Genomic DNA, 14,720 nt, shown 5'->3' with positions numbered 1-14,720 from the left:
AGCAGAATACCAGCTGATATCCTTTCTGAAGCTGAAGTCTTTTCCCACCTGCTCCTGAGGTACTCCAGTTTCCGGTGTGGATCACTCTGTCACTCTTTCCAGTTTTCTTCAGCAGCTGTTTGTCCAGGACTATCTTCTGGAGATGAGTAAAAGCAGCAGAGGGATGATGAAGCCATGGCCGTACCCCGTAGGCTATGTTTACATTTCTGGATTCTGCATATCACTCAGCTCTCAGATTTATAACTGGTGACAGATATGATACTCACCATTGTGTCTTGTATGATAGGGTGGGTTGGCCTTCTCTTGCAGAAAGGCGTATTTATTTATTTATTTTTAAAGCCCTTATTGGTAAACAACCTGTCATAATCACAGCACGGGCCTACTTCACTCCCCCTCCTTTTCCCCTCACGTCCTCCACACGCTCCTCTTCATCCCCCTCTCTATCCACTGCGCACTCCTCATCATCCTCTCTTTCTTCAGTCACCCCCTTCACCCTCATTCACCCAGCTGTATTCCATCCCCCTAATTCACACACGGGCAAGCACCCCACTCTCCCCAGCTGCACCCTATCCTCCCCTGATGAGGGGACTATATCTACACCTCGACGCTGACCAGAAGCTGTCGTGGTATTAATTACCACTGCCCAGGTACGACGTCTCTGCCACAAGCTCTACTGCTAGATACCCTCCGTGTATTGGCTTACTCTAACCCGTTTCTCTCCTGTGCCCCAAAGGACCGCCGTCCCTGTCTGGACGTCACCTGTTCCCAAAGAGGAACACCTACTCTCCCGCTGCCACCCAGCAGCTCCAGCGTCCCTGTCTGGACGTCACCTGTTCCCGAAGAGGAACACCTATTCACCCGCTGCCACCCAGCAGCTCCAGCGTCCCTGTCTGGACGTCACCTGTTCCCGAAGAGGAACACCTACTCTCCCGCTGCCACCCAGCAGCTCCAGCGTCCCTGTCTGGACGTCACCTGTTCCCAAAGAGGAACACCTACTCTCCCGCTGCCACCCAGCAGCTCCAGCGTCCCTGTCTGGACGTCACCTGTTCCCGAAGAGGAACACCTACTCTCCCGCTGCCACCCAGCAGCTCCAGCGTCCCTGTCTGGACGTCACCTGTCCCCGAGAGGAACACCTACTCTCCCACTGCCACCCAGCAGCTCCAGCGTCCCTGTCTGGACGTCACCTATTCCCGAAGAGGAACACCTATTCACCCGCTGCCACCCAGCAGCTCCCCCGACAAGCATCAGGACCGCTTGCTCGCTCACTGCCGCCGTGGCAGCCACAGGACAGAACATTAACCCCGTTCTATTTCCCCCCAATTCCTGTGTTGCTCAATTTCCATTAAACACCCTTGAAACCGCTCCTTTCTCTTCTCGTGTATTCAGCAATTGGGCTGTGCTCCAGACTCCAGTTCTCACACAACCTGTTTATATCTCCTCACTGTTAGATTGGAATATTGGAACCTATTCAACTCGATCGAATGACTGGATGGTTCTTAGGGTTCCTCAGATTTGTTCTGAGCTAGGGAAGTCAGCCTTTTCCTTTGATGCCTCTAACTCATGGAATGTCCTTCAACTCACGCTAAAATTGGAGGTTCTCCCTTCCCTTGGAATGTTTAAATGTATGATTTCAGACCTGTAACTGTTTTAGTTGATATTTTAAAATTATTTTTAAACGTTTTTAATTTGTTTTACTCTGGTGTTTAAATTTCTGTGAATATTGTTTTTATTATGTACTGTACAATCGTCGTTTCTGTAAATGAGGGGAAACCTCAGATGCTTACGATTTTAAATAAAGGTTGAAATTCAATTTGGTTCGTCTCCCCAGATTTCATGTTGGTGATGTGGCGAAGCACAGTCATCCACTTCTCTTTCAGCTTTGTCACACTTCCATCACATGTGGTGAAGCACAGAACAGCAGGTGGTTCACAATCATCTTGATCCACTAGAGTAGGTCCTCATTGTGGAATTCCAGCTTATTTTTCATGTGTTTCACAAAATACCACAGTCTCATCATACTCATGTTTGATGTCATACTGCTCTCGCATACTTTATGGACAGATGGATGAGAGTCAGTTGCTAGCACAGAGATGGTGACCCTATAACATCCTTCCAGCTTGGCATCTCTCCAGACCTTCAACCTCTAACCAGTAATTGTTTTTCTCCCCGGTCAGCTTTCAGTATCCTAGGCTACCACCAGCCCTGATTTTATGTCAATCAGTGAGTAGATGAATAAGTGAACGTCACCGAGGTGAAAAACAGTTACTGGTTAGAGGTAGAAGGTCTGATGAGATGCCTTGCTAAGCTGGAAGACTGTGGGGTCTCCGTCTCAGTGCTAGCAACTGACTGCCATCCATCTGTCCAGAAAGTAATGAGAGAGGAGCATGACAACATCAAACATGAATATGATCTGTGGCATATAGTGAAAAATATGAAGAAGAGTCTGTTGAAGTGCCAAAGTGAGGACCTACTCGAGTGGATCAGGATGGTTACAAACCACCTGTGGTACTGTGCTTCACCACATGTGATGGAGGTGCGAGCAGCTGAGAGAGAAGTGGATGTCTGTGCTTCACCACATCACCAACGTGCACAACTGGAACTCAGGGGAGACGATGACAAAATGTGAGCACCCTCCCTACAGTCCTGGAGAGGAAAGCCTACGGCCATGGCTCGATCCTGGCTCTGCTGCTTTTGCTCATCTCAAGAAGGTGGTCCTAGACAAACTGCTGATGAAGAAACTGGACAAAGTGACAGACGGAATCCACACCGGACAACTTGAGAGCCTCCACTCCCTCTACACCAAGTATGCCACAAAAAGAAAAAAGTTCATGAGAGCAAGCTTTGAGGCTCGACATTTCCTTATAAATCAGTTTGAATTGTCTCATATTTGGACATTGCTTTGGCACCACATTCAGACTGTTCCACAGTTTCACTCCACATATTGAGATGCAGTGTATTCTCATGGTAGTGCGTACACTAAGAACTTTTAAATTGAGTTCTCCCCTCAGATTATAACCCCCCCCCCCCCCTATCAAAGAACAGTTCTTGAATGTTTCCTGGAAGTACATGACCTTTTGCTTTATACATTAATTGTGCCGTTTTAAATTCCACAAGATCATTTAACTTTAATGTTTTTGACTTTAAAAATAATATGTTTGTGTGATCACGATAACCTGCAATGTGAACTATCCTTATGGCCCTTTTTTTTTTATCAAGAATTTCAAGTTCAAATTTCAGTCTAATGGCAACCAAAAAAGTTCAAAGCAACAGTTATTGCAAAACAGTTTTGTTCATGTTTTAGCAGACATAATTAGCCTTTCTTTTCAATGAGATTTTGAATTATTTTGATGTTATTTAATCCATTAACCCATTCTCTGCCACCACTTTGATCATCCTAAACCATTCTCTGCCAGTACTATAAGTCTATGGAGATGTTCACCTTCTTTGCAGGGCTATAACTTTTTAAATTGTATTGCTAAATTGACATTACTATGGCCCATTCAACATCGATTAGCTATCGTTCAGGATGTAGGAACGTTTTACTTTTTCATTCACACATTCATACGAAAATACCGTCTAGAGTATAAATATGTTTTTATCGTTTTCTGCAGTATTTCCTAGAATGTGAGATATAGACATAAATGCATATATTAGATTATCAAATGCCGTTTGATACCGATCCACGGTATATTAAAAATTTCAACTGTACATGGTCCTAAGCGTTATGACTGATCATCCGCGGGTGAACGGAGGGGGGGGGGGGTCGTTTATAATTCCGTGACCGACGTTAAATGATTTATGTAGTATGGGTGATATATAGATCAGAGCAGTTTGTATCGAAAATGATAAAGAAAAACGCTGAAACTTACGTCAGCTTCCTCGTAGCGTTGGGCAATGAGAGTGGATCAAACAGATCCCAGTTATGTGATGTGGATCGATGCGATCCAGTTCCGGTTTGTATAATACTAATATACGCCCAAATCATGTGGATTATTGAGTTATGGCAAATATCCATATCCACGGTGTGTGTCTTGAGTCCAGGGACAATAAACGAGTGGCCGGACGGAATAGGGAGACGCACCGGTATCACAAGAGATCCACTTCCGGTTGTAACTCGCTGATCAGCCACCAGGTGGTGGTATTGAAGCGTTGCAGAGTTGTGATGGCTCCCGCAGCATTATGACAAGCCTCCGTGGGTGAAATATGAATTCCATGACGAAAATATGAAATATGAACTTGAAACGCGCTGTACAGCGATATTGGCGGGTAATGGGTTAATAAACATTTGATTATTCCCTTGTTGTATCATGTTTCCTTTTGTGCATTCATTGCAAGTGTTATCATTGATCGATAATAAGGGAATGCGGGGTAAAATAATAATAATAACATGAGAATGAAGGATAATAAAAAAAAAAAAAAATTACAAGTCATTGTAGTACTCAAATCCAACATATTCCAAGGATGGGAAGACATTCCTGAGGGCATTGACAGCACATGCCGGAAGTGGAATTCTGTTCCTCCTCCCCAGATGACCTCTGGACCAAAGTGTGAACTGCCTGTAGGCTGTCAGCCTGAAAAGACTGACAGAGAAAGGGAAACTAAGTGGTGTTAGCATACACGGCATGGAATAACCTGGGCCCTCATTACAGAAAAAAATCCTAACAGCTTGTCCATGGATTCTACCCTAAATTCGGTTAGGAAAACATCTTTCTGTAATACCGAAATGCCTAAATGCCATCCTATCCTCAAAGAAGATAGGCTTTTAGACTTAGGAAGTTTCTGTAATGAGGCCCCAGGCAGTCATTCTCCAGTATGTCAAAATATATTACAACCTAGCTGTGTGCACTGGACCACTGTCAAAGCTATAGACCTACCCATGTGACTAAATTATCTTATTGTTATAGTCATAACTTGAATGGGAAAAGCTCTTGTATAGGTTTTCTTTTATCTGTCTTCTGCATCATGCATTATTACTATGCAGAGATACAATTTGGAGGGGGTGTGCTTTCATTCACATTTATTGCAAGGGGTTTTGTATACACACAAACAACAAATAACCTCTGTTCTCCTTGCAATGCGTTTTTAATTCTCTTATACAGGTATTGGTTGTGCTGCTTCCAGCTTCAAAACTCCCTTATTTCGTTTTACAATGTGTTTTGCTCCCTGCTGTTTTACAGAGGCTGGCAGTGGTCCAAACAATTTGATCATTCATTAATTCATTCAGGTTAGCTACTGTCTGACGTTAGCTACCGTTATTATTATGCATAATCTTACCTGCAGCTACTAATCGGCCGTTCCAGCGTCTCAGCTCGGACATCCTTCAACGACAACATCGAGACCTCCAGGACATCTCTCTCAAGACACAACATTTTATAAGTTGGACTCCTCGTTATGCAGTTGTCGATTATAAGATGCTCTTCTAAGTTAGCCATGTGCTCATCTTGGCAGCACGCGCTTTCAACGTGCGTTTCCATCGGGATACAATATCCACACCATGATGGCACCAGGTAGTGTCCCCGACGCCGCCATCATCATCTTCAGGCACGTTTTGCGCACCACTTTCTCCATCGTCGTCCGGCTCGACAGGAGGAGCACGTCTCACTGCCGTCAATCTAACTGGCTCTAAGGCGTAGGCCACTGGGTTTCTGACACTCTCTGTGGGTCTGTCCACCTCGTCAAAACTTTCCAGATCCATTTCTAACTACAGCCTCTGGAGGTCAGCGTGCTACAGAGTGCAATTCTCTGAGGTGGTCAATAGTATAATGCAGGCAGCTGCAGCTCCGCAGAGCCGGCGAAACCATCTCTGTGACGTCAGCAACAAAATGGCGGCGCCCATGTTGATAAATGCTTCAAAAAAAAAATGGACATAACAAATAGTTTTTTCTTAGAAACTGCTTATTTTTATAACGTGATTTTTTTCTGTGGTTTATCTAAATACTAATTTGATGCTATGACTATGTTTATATCGCTATGCTTCATCTCCCCTTATGTAGTGTGGTAGTGAAAGGTTAACCATCTGTAGTGTGGTAATGAACGGGTTAACAGTCTGTAGTGTGGTAGTGAAAGGTTAACCTTCTGTAGGTGTGGTAGTGAAAGGGTTAACCTTCTGTAGTGTGGTAGTGAAAGGTTAACCTTCTGTAGTGTGGTAGTGAAAGTGTTAACCTTCTGTAGTGTGGTAGTGAAAGGGTTAACCTTCTGTAGTGTGGTAGTGAAAGGTTAACCTTAGTGTGGTAGTGAAAGTGCTAACCGTCTGTAGTGTGGTAGTGAAAGAGTTAACCTTCTGTAGTGTGGTAGTGAAAGTGTTAACCTTCTGTAGTGTGGTAGTGAAAGGTTAACCTTCTGTAGTGTGGTAGTGAAAGGTTAACCGTCTGTAGTGTGGTAGTGAAAGTGCTAACCTTCTGTAGTGTGGTAGTGAAAGGGTTAACCCGCTGTAGTGTGGTAGTGAAAGGGTTAACCGTCTGTAGTGTGGTAGTGAAAGGTTAACCGTCTGTAGTGAGGTAGTGAAAGTGCTAACCTTCTGTAGTGTGGTAGTGAAAGGGTTAACCTGCTGTATTGTCACAGTGAAAGGGTTAACCTTCTGTAGTGTGGTAGTGAAAGGGTTAACCGTAGTGTGGTAGTGAAAGGGTTAACCTTCTGTAGTGTGGTAGTGAAAGGTTAACCTTCTGTAGGTGTGGTAGTGAAAGGTTAACCTTCTGTAGTGTGGTAGTGAAAGGGTTAACCCTCTGTAGTGTGGTAGTGAAAGGGTTAACCTTCTGTAGTGTGGTAGTGAAAGGTTAACCGTCTGTAGTGAGGTAGTGAAAGGGTTAACAGTCTGTAGTGTGGTAGTGAAAGGGTTAACCTTCTGTATTGTCACAGTGAAAGGGTTAACCTTCTGTAGTGTGGTAGTGAAAGGTTAACCGTCTGTAGTGTGGTAGTGAAAGGGTTAACCTTATGTAGTGTGGTAGTGAAAGGGTTAACCTTCTGTATTGTCACAGTGAAAGGGTTAACCCTCTGTGGTGTGGTAGTGAAAGGATTAACCTTATGTAGTGTGGTAGTGAAAGGGTTAACCTTCTGTATTGTCACAGTGAAGGGGTTAACCCTCTGTGGTGTGGTAGTGAAAGGGTTAACCTTCTGTAGTGTGGTAGTGAAAGGTTAACCGTCTGTAGTGTGGTAGTGAAAGGGTTAACCTTCTGTATTGTCACAGTGAAAGGGTTAACCTTCTGTAGTGTGGTAGTGAAAGGTTAACCGTCTGTAGTGTGGTAGTGAAAGGGTTAACCTTCTGTAGTGTGGTAGTGAAAGGGTTAACCTTCTGTATTGTCACAGTGAAAGGGTTAACCCTCTGTGGTGTGGTAGTGAAAGGATTAACCTTCTGTAGTGTGGTAGTGAAAGGGTTAACCTTCTGTATTGTCACAGTGAAGGGGTTAACCCTCTGTGGTGTGGTAGTGAAAGGGTTAACCTTCTGTAGTGTGGTAGTGAAAGGATCAACCTTCTGTGGTGTGGTGGTGAAAGGGTTAACCTCCTGTATTGTCGCAGTGAACGGGTTAACCCCTTGGTGATGTGGTAGTGAAAGGGACTGCATTTATGTAGAGCTTTTATCCGATGCGCTGCTTGGGAGTTTTAGTTTGTTCCTCACATTCACACACCCAGGGGCGTAGCTGGGGGGGGTAGCTTAGGATGATTCTAAGGGCCCAGCACTGGGGGGGGGGGGGCCCAAAAAAATTATATAATTTTTTTTTTTTTTTTTTTTACTAGACATCACTCAGGTGTATTATTGATGCTCTCATTGATACTATGTTTGTTTCTGAAGTGTGTGTGTGTGTGTGTGTGTGTGAGATATATATAGAGAGAGGGGGGGCTTTGGTAGACTATTGCATTGGTCCATTCATTGAAGATGAACGCAATGCGACATCCTTTACTAGGCTCACCCACCAACAGTGCAGGTGCTGAACTGCTGATCCGAATGTATAGGTAAAAACCATATTATGCGTTTTCAGCAATAAAAAAATTGCCAAAAAAAATTCCGCTCACGCGCGCTCGCATTCACTGGGGGCCTACAAATGCATTCTTTCATGGGGCCCAGAATCTGGAGCTACACCCCTGCACACACCCACCGACGGCGGTGCGAGGTGCCAACCGGCTCACCAGGAGCAGTTAGGGGTTCAGTGCACCGACCGGCTCACCAGGAGCAGTTAGGGGTTCAGTGCACCGACCGGCTCACCAGGAGCAGTTAGGGGTTCAGTGCACCCACCGGCTCACCAGGAGCAGTTAGGGGTTCAGTGCACCGACCGGCTCACCAGGAGCAGTTAGGGGTTCAGTCACACTGGAATCTGATATTGGCCACACATATAAAAAAATAAATGTGAACTGCTGAACAAAAAAACAGATCTAAGCGATGAATCAGAATTGAGCACTAAAGCCTGCAGTGTGAACACAGCCAACATGTACTTCCTGTCTTGAAATGTTGCTCTGAATGATTGCCCTTTGGTGAAGAGGGGGGGGACAATTAATTAGCTTTGATTTATGGATTAGCTGTGCTCTTTGGAGCCAGGAACACTCTTCTTGTCCTGCCCGGTTTGACACGCGTTAACAGTTCAGCCAACACAAGACACGCAGGTCCCACAGAAGAGAAGAAAGAGGTGCTGGGAAATAAATCATACAACAGTTTCTTAGAAAAACAAAACAAAACATGTTCCAGATTCAAGGACGTTGCATGAAATTGTTGAAAACACACCCGATATCATGTCCCTTTTTAAAAAGGGCAGCGCGACCCAGTTGAACTCGAGATGTTATTCCTCTTATGGTCGAAGACAGAAGAGCAATGGATATTTAGGAACATGAGAGACTCTCTCTCTCTCTCCCAAAGCCAGAGGCCACGGTCGAGACTCAACAACCTGGACGTCATCAGGTGGACGGACAGACCGCTGGTTCTCAACGAGTGGCCCGGGGATCTCCAGGGGTGCTCGAGGGGGAATCAAGGGGGTCCGCAGAGAAATGGGCGATGGTTTCATTTAACTGTGTAAGAATAGTCAGGACAGCCGAATCCACTTATCTTACGCCGTCTCCTTCGATCAATATCTTGACATTTAAAAATAATAATACCAACCTTCTTATTGCCATGCACTCTTCCTAATATACCGTAATTCCTCTAATAGTAACCGGTATTCAATTAAAAACCGGGTCTCTATTAATGACCGGGTGCGCTGTTGAGCTAAGCAATTATAAGCCGGCCTCCTAATACAAGCCGGGTTTCATGTATATTAGAGGAATTACGGTATTTCCCTCAACGGATTTACCATAGGCAGTATATTTTGTTATTGTTGTTATATGCTGGCCTGGCTGTGCAGTAAATACCATATAATGGTATGGTGTTAATGTTTACCAAGAGAGTAAGCCTACCTCAGAACTGTATAAAACGAAGTTATTATTATTATTATTATTCCAGTATTGTGATTGCACTATTTTACTTTATTTTACTTTTTTTGACCACCTGTAATTGCACTGTTTACTACCGTATTTCATACAGTACTTGGTTTCAATAAATGAACCCAGTACATTTTACTGGGTTCAAACTGACACAAAATGTTGATTTATATTCATTATGATCCGTTTCAAAAATTTGAAATATAGGCCTCCCTCTTATACAGGCCTCCTCCTAATACAAGCCTGGTATCCGCTACAGTTGAAACAAATACAAGCCGGGGTTACTATTAGAGGAATTACGGTAACTAACATACACTCAACACCGTAGCACTCAAGTATGAACACTTTGATGACATCCCATCAGGTGACCTGACATCACTCTGATGGGGGAGGGGCAGAGTGTTACTCTCCGTCTAAACATGGCCTAAGACTTGAAGGAACACGCCAATATATTATGGGAACGCACACAAATGAAGATACAGAACGAGTTAGCCCAGCTGCCTCCTAGGCTCAGGTAGTGGTCCGCATCAGCGTCGGTTACCCTTCCTACGGACTGGTCTTGCAAAACATGTAAGTCGCTTTGGATAAAAGCGTTCAGCTAAAAACGACAAAATGTAAATGTAAATACAGAGTTTGATCATGTTTACTCTCTCCATGGTCATCTCACCACCTACAGTATGGAATTCTGGACTTAAGATTGTATGAAATGGATCCCCGAGACAACATTTCATCAAATTGGATCGGCTGCCTAATGTGCTTCAATGTGGGTCCTTGACATGAAAAAGGTCGAGATCCACTATACTCACTTTAGAACTATGGAGCAACTTTAGTCAAAAACAGTGGCCTTAATCCTTTAAACCGTCAAGCATCATACAACTTCAATCATCACCAGCCAGGGCTTAAAGGTGCTGTAAAGTGGTATTTTTCTGGTTTGTTCAAATAAGTGGTCTACGTGTTAAAATAATAGCTCTGCGCTCCCGACAGCCATCACTGATATAGAGTGTCTGGTCAGTAACATGGGTCTCCCAGTCCCTCCACTCTGCAGTAAACAGTCATCACTGATATAGAGTGTCTGGTCAGTAACATGGGTCTCCCAGTCCCTCCACTCTGCAGTAAACAGCCATCACTGATATATAGTGTCTGGTCAGTAACATGGGTCTCCCAGTCCCTCCACTCTGCAGTAAACAGCCATCACTGATACAGAGTGTCTGGTCAGTAACATGGGTCTCCCAGTCCCTCCACTCTGCAGTAAACAGTCATCACTGATATAGAGTGTCTGGTCAGTAACATGGGTCTCCCAGTCCCTCCACTCTGCAGTAAACAGTCATCACTGATATAGAGTGTCTGGTCAGTAACATGGGTCTCCCAGTCCCTCCGCTCTGCAGTAAACAGTCATCACAGATGAAGAGTGTCTGGTCAGTAACTTGGGTCTCCCAGTCCCTCCGCTCTGCAGTAAACAGTCATCACAGATGAAGAGTGTCTGGTCAGTAACATGGGTCTCCCAGTCCCTCCACTCTGCAGTAAACAAAATACATTTTCTGGTATCCCGTTCCCACTTTATCCAATCAGGAGAGAGAACTCCACACTGCAAAAAGTCTGACAAAAATAAGAAATAAAAACTAGTTGTGTTCTACCACTTTTACCTTTAACACCTTTAACATGTAGAACTGCAAATAACACTTGCAAAACAACTTTGTTTAGTTTCTATCTGTATGACAGATCCACCCGTTAGTTATACTGTTGAAGTACAGGTGAATAGGTCTGCCACGCCCCCATCTGTGATGTCACAGATCCACCTGTTAGTTATACCGTTGAAGTACAGGTGAATAGGTCTGCCACGCCCCCATCTGTGATGACACAGATCCACCTGTTAGTTATACCGTTGAGGTACAGGTGAATAGGTCTGCCACGCCCCCATCTGTGATGTCACAGATCCACCTGTTAGTTATACTGTTGAAGTACAGGTGAATAGGTCTGCCACGCCCCCATCTGTGATGTCACAGATCCACCCGTTGGTTATACTGTTGAGGTACAGGTGAATAGGTCTGCCACGCCCCCATCTGTGATGTCACAGATACACCCGTTGGTTATACCGTTGAAGTACAGGTGAATAGGTCTGCCACGCCCCCATCTGTGATGTCACAGATCCACCCGTTAGTTATACCGTTGAAGTACAGGTGAATAGGTCTGCCACGCCCCCATCTGTGATGTCAGAGCACCGTTCTGGAGGTACTATTGAAGTCCAGTCTAGGAAAATAAAAAGGTAACTGACATCACTCTGAGGGGCAGAGTGCAACAAAACAAGTTTAGTTACTCTAAAGGTGTTCCCATAGTCGGTCCACTGGACTCTTTGAGCTTTCATAGTCGAGCGGATCTCCGCGGACCAATTTCCTACATGTCTCGCGCCAGTTTACACCAGTTTACACCTCGCGCCAGTTTGTGTGACACCAAGTGGGCGCCGCGGACGTTCGCGTGTCAGAAAATAGGAGGTTCGCACTTGGACTCTGTGTTGGGTCTGCTTTGAGTACCCTTTGGGTCTGCTTTGAGTACCCTTTGGGTCTGCTTTGAGTACCCTTTGGGTCAGCTTTGAGTACCCTTTGGGTCTGCTTTGAGTACCCTTTGGGTCTGCTTTGAGTACCCTTTGGGTCAGCTTTGAGTACCCTTTGGGTCTGCTTTGAGTACCCTTTGGGTCTGCTTTGAGTACCCTTTGGGTCTGCTTTGAGTACCCTTTGGGTCAGCTTTGAGTACCCTTTGGGTCAGCTTTGAGCCCGCGGGAGTCTGCTCCGTGTACGGTCCACTCGACTATGGGAGCACCTTTGGACTCAAAAGGAACATGCCAATATTATGGGAAATGCGCACAAATGAATGGAAGAAGATATGGACGAGTTAGCCCAGCTGTTGGCCAAAAAAAAACCTCTCCTAGGCTCAGGTAGGCTAGTGGTCCGCATCAGCGTCCATTCATTTGTGCTAAGCTAGGCTAGCTTGCAGCCGGATAGCTTTCTACTGAACTCAGAGAGGAAATTGGTATCGATCTTCTAGTGTCTTGACTCTGGAGAAGACGGTGAGCGCATTTCTCATAATGTTGGCGTGTTCCTTTAACCCTTTCACTGCCGCACTACCAAACGGTTAACCCTTTCACTGCGACAATACACAGGTTAACCCTTTCACTGCCACATTACAGAAGGTTAACCCTTTACTATCACACTACCGACGGTAACCATAGCAACGAAGTACAGAGTGCAATACCTACACAACACACACACACGCGCGCGCACACATGAGGTAACAAACAGACAATTAGGCAGCCATTCATGTTACAGTCGGCTCAACACTCCACCACTGTCAAGTACTTTATTCACAATAAGGTCATTTTTCTTATTTAAAAAATCATTTTAATATACAACACAATTTTTGACAAGACAACTCCGTTTACAAGCTAAATTTGAGCTCTTGAGTTTCAGCTTCTCTCATAACCAAAGCAAGCACGTAGATGAGGGGGAGGAGAGAGAGAAAGAGAGAGATATAGAGAGAGAGGAGAGATATGTAGAGAGAAGAGAGAGGAGAGAAGATATGTAGAGAGAGAGAGATAGAAGAGAGATAAGAGATATGTAGAGAGAAAAGAGAGATAGGGAGTGGGAGAGAGAGGAGAGGGATGGAGAGAGAAAAGAGAGGAGAAATAGAGAACTACGTTTAGTATGATTTTTGTACTAAGAACCAAATGATTCAAATAAAATTAGAAAATAATAGTCATAAAAAAACAGTAAGAAAGTAAAAGAAAAAAAAGAAAAAAAAAAAAAGAAAAAGGGCAGAGGTGCGCCGGCGGACGCTGAATCCGTGGCGACACCCCACATGCACATCTGTCTGTTTCACCACTTCCTCCGCTCCTGTGCTGCGTTTCACAAGTCCACAAACACAAACACACGCTCGCACAAACTCCAGTGTGCGTGGAAAAGAGGAAAAAAAAAGAAAGAAAAAAAACCTTCCCCCCCCCCCCCCCCCCCTCCCTCCCTCCCCGTGTCCAGAACGAGTGTGGAAGGAGCAAGGTGGGGTGAGGAGGGAGGGAGGGGGGGAGGGAGGGGGGATGGAGAGGAGCGAGAGGGAGCTGAGGAAGGGCGCAAGTCGCCCCCAACACAACACGCCTCCCTCTCTCACTCCCTCCCTCCCATCGCACTCCCGTCTCACTCCCGAGCCGTCCGTCCGTCCGTCTGTCTGTCCGTCCTTTTAGAAGCTGAGTTTAAGAGTCTCTGTCTCCCACATCACAGCTCCCATGGTCATCCTCTGTCCGCCTGGTGCCACTGTGTGTGTGTGTGTGTGTGTGTGTGTGTGTGTGTGTGTGTGTGTGTGTGTATATCGGTGATTCAATGTCTGGACATATGTTTGGCAGGGGGAGGGGGGAGGGGGGAGGGAACTAAGGAACACAAGCAGCTAAGAGAATTAATGTGTGTGTGTGTGTGTGTGGGGGGGGGGGGGGGGGTGGAGGGGGGGCGGAGTACATTAACTTATAAGATAAGGTTGGTGTTAATACTGGTATTAGTGTTGAGTCTTACGGAACATAAATTAGTAGATAGAATAAGAACCTCTTGGGGGGAGAGTGTGTGTGTGTTTGTTTGTGTGTGTGTGTGTGTGTGTGTGTGTGTGTGTGTGTGTGTGTGTGTGTGTGTGTGTGTGTGTGTGTGTTTCAGGGACAAGTAGCAGGCGATGGGAGCAGGGAAGGGGGCTTGAAGAGTCTTTGCCAGAACAGGTATGGGGGGGCAGGGGGGTGAGGAGGGGTGGACAAAGAGATGACGAGGAGGAAGGAGAAGAAGAGATTGGCTCCTTTCCACGACGGACGCACCCATCAGCCAATCAGCCCTGGGCTCCTCCAGGAAAAGGCGGTGTGTGTGGCCCCACCTGGAGGAAGATGGAGGAGTAGTGAGTAACGCGCACGCTGGAATAACTAACGCTTTGTGTCGTTTCAGGGGATCTGCGGGTTTCAACGGGTTAGATTTAAGACTTTTTAAGACCACTTGACACATTCCCGGCCATTGGGGGCCGTCTAATCTCACGCTATACGGCCAGCATTTCAAAACAGACTTTCATTGTGCGTGGGGCTGTTTGTAGAGCTAAATCTATACTTTATAGTATTGCCATCTGTCCATTCTCATTGTCAATTGACATCATAAACCGTCCCTTCAAAATTGCTTAAAGATTTTTTTTTATCATCAATACGTTCCCATTTTATAGCGTCTTGAATATAAGCGGGATTTGGACTAGTATATTTCCTGGAAGGCGAGATACAGGCCGCTAAGCTAATAACATTAAATCGAATGGCGTTTCGGCTA

General features: G+C 45.3%; 1 protein-coding gene across 1 annotated transcript in view; it reads right to left on the bottom strand.

Moving 5' to 3' along the window:
- Positions 1–12,736: 12,736 nt before the first annotated feature.
- LOC311243209 (F-box and WD repeat domain-containing 11-B-like) overlaps positions 12,737–14,720 on the bottom strand; it is a gene marked incomplete at its 5' end in the record, with an annotated part of 130,725 nt that continues 128,741 nt past the window's right edge. The window contains 1 exon segment of the mRNA XM_084332341.1: positions 12,737–14,289.

The sequence above is a fragment of the Notolepis coatsorum genome (genome assembly GCF_963971535.1).
Source record: "Notolepis coatsorum genome assembly, chromosome: 16".
In the NCBI taxonomy this organism is placed as follows: domain Eukaryota; kingdom Metazoa; phylum Chordata; class Actinopteri; order Aulopiformes; family Paralepididae; genus Notolepis; species Notolepis coatsorum.
Note: the sequence above shows the minus strand (reverse complement) of the source record. Positions and strands in the feature narration are given on the sequence as shown.